An 8,189-nucleotide genomic window follows, 5' to 3' on the forward strand; every position below is an offset into this window, starting at 1 on the left:
CAAACTTGAGGCATGGGCTGTCTCGACTACGTGCTCGTGTTCTCGATTACAGCTGGTTCTTCTGGGGGCTCCTGTCCAGAACACTACCTTTGCAGCCTCCGTTCGTAAAACAAAGGGGTGCAGTCTCTTTGACGCTAGCGTTCTCTTGCAGTCGTTACTGACGGACCTGCTCCGCCACAAAGGATGCTTTTCCCACCTGAGAAGATTTCTGTGGAGTGGCGGCAAAGGCAAAGTGTTGGAGCTGGACTGCACAACCTGGGCAATACGTGTTTCCTCAACTCGGTTCTACAGTGTTTGACCTACACTCCGCCTCTCGCCAATTACATGCTTTCCAGGGAACACAGCCAGTCGTGTGAGTACTTCCGAGCATGTTGCTTGCAACCTCTGGGACAGCTCTGCAGGTCAAAGAGCAGAACAGCGACTCTGTGAAGTGACTCTCTGAAATGTCCTATTTTCCCTGCGGGGGGGTGAGGGGGGGGGCAGGGCAGGGGGGTGGGGTGGGGGGGTGGGGTGGGGGGCGCGCACCGGCTTTTCATCGTGCCTTTGCGACGCGCTCAGGCTAGCTGATGGAGGGCTTGCTTTCACTTAATGCACTGTGCTCAAACGTCAAGGAAGGATCCTTTCTTCCCTCCTGTGAAAGATCAAGGGCATTGGGAAGTGATGCGCTCCATGAATGTTTGGCCCGTGGGTTTCCGACTGGCAGAAAGATGATAACGTTCAGGAGGAGGGCAGCTCAGGTTCTCAGCGGTCCTTCCCAGCCGCGTTTCCATAACGCCCGAGTGCTGTGAGTGGTCAGTGCTGAACCGTTGGAAGACGGAAGCTAGGGCAGACCGCCGTGAAAGCAATGATGTGAGCTAGTCTGGTGTGAACTCGGATAGAGATTTCTGTGGGATGACTGTCTGGAAACCCAGAGTTTCATTGAGGCTCAAATCAGACCTTATTTTTCCAAGCCTTGGGCTTGTGTTCTTTGGAAGTTATTCTTCTGTGGAACCGATGGGAGCCTAGCGGCCTTTGGTCGTATGCACGTAGGTCTGTTCTGACACAGGCACCTGTGTGCTTCCCGGTCTGGTGTCTTAGTCCATGCTCGGAGAAATTAGGCCCTGTTGGCGCCTTGTTTACAAGACGTCTTGCAATTAAGCATCCTTTGGCGAGCAAGGAGGGTGGAAGTACCTACACACGCGTTACTTGAACCTGCCCTTTCTCCCAAAGGATTCTTAGCGCCGTATCGCGTAGCTCACCCGAGAGCAGCGCGCCGAAGCTAACGCTCAGTCTCTCTTAAGGCTGCTTCGTCAGGGTCAAATAGGCTTGCCTCGCCTGTTGTGCTCTTCTGTGGCGTGCAAAGTCCTGGGACGCTACCGGCAAAAGAGGACTTGGCAGCAGTCCGTTAGCAGGTGCTTCCTCAGAAGATGTGGGCTACTACTACAGACTTCCTGGCTAGTGCTTATGCACACGGACTGGGCTCTTGGCAGCTGAGGAGAAGAGAGCGTAGAACGGAGAGCAGAGGCTGCACTTACAACTTCAAGGTTGCTGTTGCTTAGGGTTTTCCACAGGGGCGCGTCTTTCACCAGACTGAGGTGGGTTCTTCCTTGACTCTTGGCAGGTCGCGAGCGAGGCTTCTGCATGATGTGTACAATGGAAACGCACGTTAACCAGGTCCTGCTCTGCTCTGAGGATGCCATCAAGCCTACGGCTGTCTTCAAGGACCTTAGGCGTAAGTCATTGCAGAGGGCGTTCTCCCTCTGTAGAAACGTCTGCGTTTTCAGAGGGCTATGTCACGGGTGCAAAGGGTTTGGAGAGTTCAATTTTTTAAGGGCGAGAGAGCGCTTGTAGAAAGGGAAGCGTTCTGTCCCTTTTGATGAGCTAGACCTTGTACCCTTGGTGTTCATTAGGAATCGGGGAGCATTTCCATTTTGGCCGACAGGAAGATGCTCACGAATTCTTACGCTGCACCGTGGCTGCTATGCAGACGGCTTGTTTGAATGGAAGCACCGAGTAAGCAGAAACACCTCGACCTTTCAGTGTTCTCGAGCGCTTTTGTCGCCTTCGTGTCCTACCCTACGCGAAAACCTTTGTCCCGGCTTTTCGTAGACAAGCAGGCTCTTCTGAGCTCTGATGATAATTTGTTTCCAGCTTGGACGCGTCGTCGCAAGCTACCACGGTCATTCACCAAATCTTTGGAGGATTTCTGCGCTCCAGAGGTACTTTTTCAAACGAGGACTGTCCTTAGAACTGCTCGGTGCCTTTGTGCCCGTTTGTCGCAAAGAGCTTAACGGTGTGACGGGAGGAGTGGGTCTTAACGGTTTAAGCGGGCAAAGGGAGTCTCCTTCACATTTTGTGACGTGCTGCTGTTTGGCTTGCAGTAACGTGCTTGAGCTGCCAAGCAGTGTCGGAGTCCTACGAGGCGTTCCTCGACATCCCTTTGGAGATACAGGTAAGCCGTTTTGGATCGGTGGCTGAAGGGCCCGAGCTCTGAGGGTTTGTTCTTGCCACTTGTGGCGTTCTAAAGCCGACGGTCTCCCCCTGGGTGAAGGAGGGAGGCCCTGTGGCAAAATACTCGGGGCGGGTTGGGATTTGAGTTTCCAGGAGCTCAGTGCCCTGCTTTCTTCCGCATCCAGGCAGCCTCCTCTGTCCCCGCAGCTCTGGAGGAATTTGTGAGACCTGAACGGCTGGATGGTGAAAACTGCTACAAATGCAGCAAGTAAGATTCTTCCTAACGACATCTTAATAGGAGAGCCCGGCTGAAATGTAGGGCCTGTCTCAGAGCATGAGCTAGCCTTTGACTCAATTGAGACAGGCAAACGAGACAGCGAGGCGCACCTTTTGGTTGTAGAGCTAATACCCTGAAGTCACCCAGAGCTTGGCAAACAGTACATTTGCTTTTAAGAGAGGCATCTTTGTCATTCTGCTTGACTTAGAAGGAGCCACTTCTGCGTACCAGGGAACATCCCCCGGCATTGCATTACATTCTGGAACCGCGCTCTAGTGGGAAGAGTCGCCTTCCTGCTGCGTTAGGAGTTGTTGGCAAGCCTCGCTTTTGGGGGGGGCGCGCAGCCGGGCTACGCGCACTCAGGCTTTTGTGTGGCTGCCCAAAGAGAACCTTCCCAGCGCGTATCGCGGTGTCCTCAAGCATCCTGCTACGGTCTCTGCATGAGCAAGGCTGAAAGGCAGCGGGTGGCTTTCTGAAAAGAAGCACCCGCTTACGCGAGGACAGAGCATTGCACTGGGAGGAGCGTGCGAGAGACGCGGAAACGTGTTTGGCTTTTGGCGGGAGGCGGGGGAGGGAAAGATGCCTATAAACACTTGCCCGTGCTCGCTTTGCAGGTGTGAACAGATGGTTGCTGCGTCCAAGAGGTTTACGATCCATCGCTCTTCCAGCGTTCTCACCATAGCCCTGAAAAGATTTGCCGATTTCACCGGCGGAAAGATTAGCAAGGTAGCTCTACAATTGTGAAGCGAATCCGTCCTCTTGGGGAGGGAGATTTCCCAGAGCAGAGCACGCTTCTAGAAAAGCTGTTAATGTCTGCCGCCTGCAAGTACAGAGGCGGTAGATGTCTGGGAAGACTCAGTACAAGAAGTAGGTCTGGCTCTTGCTCTTGGGGGAACAGCACAGTTCCCGTGGGACGATAAGCATATGCTCTGCTCTTAAAGAGCTGATGTTGCCGAGAACGGTTCTCTGCACCTGAAATTGTTACCTGTTGTCCCTGGGAAGACCTCTTTCTGACGAGCCAAAGAAAGGTCTGCCTCAACTTCCGGTCCGTGTTCTTAGCAGGGTTTTTCTCCGGCTCTTTCGTGAAGTATTCCCAGATGAGTTTGGGGTCTTCTTGCTCTGTCCTCAGCACGTGAAATATCCGGAGTATTTGGACCTTCGAGCATACATGTCTCAGCCAGTCGGCGAACCAGTCCTCTACGCCTTATATGCGGTCCTGGTGCACAGAGGTGGCAGCGGCCACGCGGGACACTATTTCTGCTTCACCAAGGTAAGCATCAGCTTCGTTTCTTGCAGGGTAAAACCTGTGCTGGTGAAGAGAGGCTTGCCCCAGAAGGCTACCGGCAACCACTGTTTTTTAGGGGGAAAGGACTCGTCCCATGTCTCACTGCCTTTATTTGCAGGCCAGTAACGGACTGTGGTATGAGATGAACGATGCCTCGGTCGTCCTTCGCAACATCGGCACCGTTCTCAGCCAGCAGGCGTATTTACTTTTTTATGTCAGGTGGGTTCAGCATGCGTTTCCTTTTCACGCTACTGATGCTTCTCTTCTTCTCCTCTGACGCGTTTCTCTTTCTGTCCCGGGAGGAAAGGGCTATTTGTAGACTTCCGTTCTGTCTAATCTGGAAGTCCCCGTGCCCTTTCTTGGCCTTCATTGCTTGGCCTTAAGCTGCTGCACTCGCGTAACTTGTTACGGAGGCGCTCTCTGTAGCAGGCGAATGCCGAAAAGAGGCACAATTAAGGCCAGAGGTGGTGTGAGGATGATGAGTTCTTGCTCTGAAAGGGGCAGCCGTGGTAGGAAGACCATCGCCTAATTTTCAGCTCGTAGTCTTGGTTACGTTTTCAGTATGGCCGATCAGCTGCTCCTACAGCGTGATAGGATGGGGCTTAGCCCAAGCGGAGGCTGACAGAACATCTCTCAACTGAGCTCACTGTTGTTTCCCAAGGTGCCGCGGTGAGACACCTGCAGAAGGCGCTTCTTACACACCCGTGCCAGCTTCTCCCCGTTCGTTCCTTGCTCAGCCGGGGGCTGATAATAAGCAGGCTGGATTTACGGGACCCCATCCTCCTCCTCCTACGATGAAGGTAACTGGCAGGGAAGAGAGAGAGAGGGAAGGATGAAGGCACCAAAATGAGAGTGGGATTTTTCTCTTTCTTTTCCTCTTTTTTTTTTTTTTGGTGGTGGGGGTGGGGGTGGGGTGGGGGTGGGGGGTAGGTAGCGTCTGCATTGTGTTTTCCCCCCCCTCCTCGCACTGCAGCTTTCTTCACAGCTCTCCTGCTGCTGCAGCCAGAATCACTCAAACAGTGGCTAATGCTAAATTGTTTGCAGCCCTGCTGCTTCTTTGCCTCCAGCTCCGCTTCCTGAAGCGCCGAGAGACGCTGGAAGTAGAGGCAGGTCGTGCTCAAATCAAGACAAGAAGGCCGGATTGCTGGGCTTCTTTTTAGTGCTGTCCCTTTAGCTGAGACAGCAAAACCAAAAGGGCTTCTTCCTGAGCACTTGAACAGTTATGCTCGGGTTGTCAGGGGCAGCGTGAAGGGGAAAAATGGACGCGCATACATCCGTACACACGTCAAGCTTAGAGGAGGAGAGCGAGAGAGCGAGACTTAGGAACATCTTTAATCCGTGCTCAGCTGTTTGGATGGGCTTTCAAAAAGGATGCTCATTTGCTTCCAATATGCAGAAAACCAAAAGCAGGACTGAAAAGTAGCACCCGCCTTGGCCTCGCACTCCGAGCTAAAGCAGGGTTGTGGTTTTCCTTCCGCTCAGCTCCCGAGGCAATCTGTAGGAGTATCTGGCAGGAGGGGTTTGTGTTTAGGGCTTTTCAAAGCTGTGTGTTTGCACAGAGCCCTCTTACACTCTCTTCTTTTGAAATACAGAGCTCAGACGGTTCCAACAGAAACGGAGCCCTGAAAGAGGAGCCCAATGGTGTCACCCTCCAAAGGCCATCATCAGCTCTACCAGCAGCTGGCGTCCAAACCTGGGCAACTGCCAGGCCTTCCGTTCTCGATCCCTCCGAGAAACGGGAGATGGCTCTCAGCGTTCCAAACAAACGGCCTGCACCTCAGACTGCGTGGCAGCCTGACGGTCTCTGCAGCGCTCGGGAGGATGAGGACCTAAGCAAGCCTGTTCCTTCATCCGACGAAAGACGCGACTCGCCAAAACCTTCCCCGGAGCCCTGCCGGAGGAAGAGAGAGCGCTCTGGCACCGAAGAGCGGGAGAAGCTAAACGGAAGGGGACCAGGCGGTCATTCTCACAAGAGGAGGCGCTCTTGCAGGCTGGAAAGAAACAAGCACAGCTGCCAGAAGCAGCGGCACTGCAATGGAAGCAGGCGCACGTCTTCCCGTCGTGACAGAAACTGCCCAGGTAAGGGCAGAAGCTCAGGAAAACGGCCTCGATACAGATCCCGAAGCGGAGGACGAACACAACAAGACAGGCCAAGCCACGAGCCTTCTTGCCAAAGCAGGTGGCTCCACCTGCCGTCGCTCTCCGGAGGGGAAGACGTGCGTCGCTTCCGCAGCCACAGAGCAGACTCGCGCCCCTGTTCCGTTCCGGAGCAGCAGTCTGAAAAACACTCTCCTCAAAGACACGCGCTTCCGCCTGGAGTGCGAGCAGCAAGCCACTCTGCTGCTCGGGCAGGTCAAGTGTCAGCACGTCTGATCAGAAGCTGCTTGTGCTTCACTGGGGCTGGGTGGAGGAAGCGAGGCTAAAGGGAAAAGAAAAAGAAAGAAAAAGAAAAAAAAAAGATGTCGAGCAACTGCATAAGGCAAAGGGAAATCCAGTCAGGCCCAGCTGGCTAGCGAGGGGGCACTTTGGGGCGCAGGGCCACTGGCACGCAGGCAGTCCCGGCGACACAGCCACGCGTGGCCACGGCAGCCAAGGCAAAGGCACCAGACACACCGAACTGGGGAGGGATGGAGCAAAGCGGGGCCCACCGGGCACAGGTGGGCCGTGCCGCGGCCTAGCGCGGGGGCACGGGGGCAGGCGGCCCGTGCCAGGGCCGGCACCGGGCCAGCGCAGCCCCGGAGCAGGCACCCCTGCCGCTGCCCGTGGGCCCCCGGGCCCCCAGGGGCCCGGCCGGCCCAGCAGCACCAGCACCAGCCCTTGGCCCGGGCGGCAGCGCCAATGGGTGGGCTGCATGTCGCTCCTGGGGCGCCCCGCCCCTCCCCTCCCGCCCACCGCTTGCTGCTCGGCCCGCCCCACCCCGCCCCGCCCCTCCCGCCCACCGCTTGCTGCTCGGCCAGCCAGCGCGCAGATGGCCGGGGCCTGGCAGGCAGGCGGCGACCCGGGCAGCGTGGCGGGGAAGGCGCGGGGCTCGCTCGCTCGCTCGCTCCCCGCCCGCCCTCTCGGTGCCAGCCCCGAGCCCCGAGCCTGATGCCAGCCCCGGCCTCCGCACGCCGGCCCCAGACGCTGCCCACCAGCGCTAGAGGCAGGTGCGCCAGGGCACGCAGGGCGGCCTCCGGAGAGCTGCGCCCACGCAGACGGCAGAGCTGGGGGCGGTGAGGGGCCCTGCGGTGAGGGCGGCGCGCATGGCACAGGGCCTGTGAGAGCCCTTTGCTTAGGCCCCTGCCCTGCCCTGTCCTGCCCTGCCCTGCCTGCCGCTAACCCCGACCCTGAAGCCCTGCCCTGACCCCAGTCCCTTCCCCCCCCACCCAGCCCTCCCCCGAGCCCCTGCTCTAATCCCTAGCCCCACACCCTCTCCGCCCAGCCCAAGCCCAACCTGGTAACCCCTTAGCCTCCCTCTCACCCCAGGCCCCCCCCCGATCCCGCCCCTGAAGTCCCTGCCACACCGGGCTCACCCTGAGCCCTAGCCCGAACCCAAAAGGCTAGCCCATGCCCTAACCACTTACCAGCAGCCGTAGGCAGAGCTCTGAACCCTCCCCCAAGCCTCCCCCGATCCCTACCCCGAAAAGGCGAGTGCCAACCCGTAGCCCCTAGCCAAAACGCGCTAGGCCCTAACGGGACACCGAAAGGGCAAACCCTGAACACTAACCCTCTCCCGGTAGAGTAACGCCTGCGCTGCCCCTCCGTGGCCCGAGTTAATGGCAACGTTAGAGGGAAGGTGATTGCTTGCGGGTTATGCCTGATAAAAGTCTGCTCTCCTGTACAGTCACAGGAACCAGGAGATTTCCCCTCCTCACAGCTCCTCCTGACAGAGTTCAGAGACCTGGTGACTCTTTTGCTCTGTTTCACAGGCAAACTATGACATGCAGCCGCCTTGGACGTCTGAGCAGGTAGGAGGGATTATTTATGGAGCCCAGGACTTCAGGCAGGGAGTTACCTTTCCTGCCTACCCAGTGCTACCTTGCCTACCCAGTGAGGCTCTCCATTATCAAGCGCCGAGGAAACGCCAAATGCACCCTCCAAGCGTGCCCCACGCAGGAGCAGCTCTGCCGTGCCAGGCCTGCGAGTGTTCGCCTGACCAGCTTCAGCCAAACAGAAGCTACCGCCACTGAGTGCTTTGAAGAAAGCAGCGGGGGAGCG

General features: G+C 57.0%; 1 long non-coding RNA gene across 1 annotated transcript; it reads left to right on the plus strand.

The window, feature by feature from the left end:
- The first annotated feature begins 4,116 nt into the window (after positions 1–4,116).
- LOC138065555 (uncharacterized) lies at positions 4,117–5,642 on the plus strand. Its single transcript, XR_011138576.1, has 3 exons — positions 4,117–4,211; positions 4,654–4,792; positions 5,585–5,642. It is a non-coding gene; the product is annotated as an uncharacterized lncRNA (long non-coding RNA).
- The last annotated feature ends 2,547 nt before the right edge of the window (positions 5,643–8,189 follow it).

Source organism: Struthio camelus, unplaced genomic scaffold (genome assembly GCF_040807025.1).
Source record: "Struthio camelus isolate bStrCam1 unplaced genomic scaffold, bStrCam1.hap1 HAP1_SCAFFOLD_177, whole genome shotgun sequence".
NCBI lineage: Eukaryota > Metazoa > Chordata > Aves > Struthioniformes > Struthionidae > Struthio > Struthio camelus.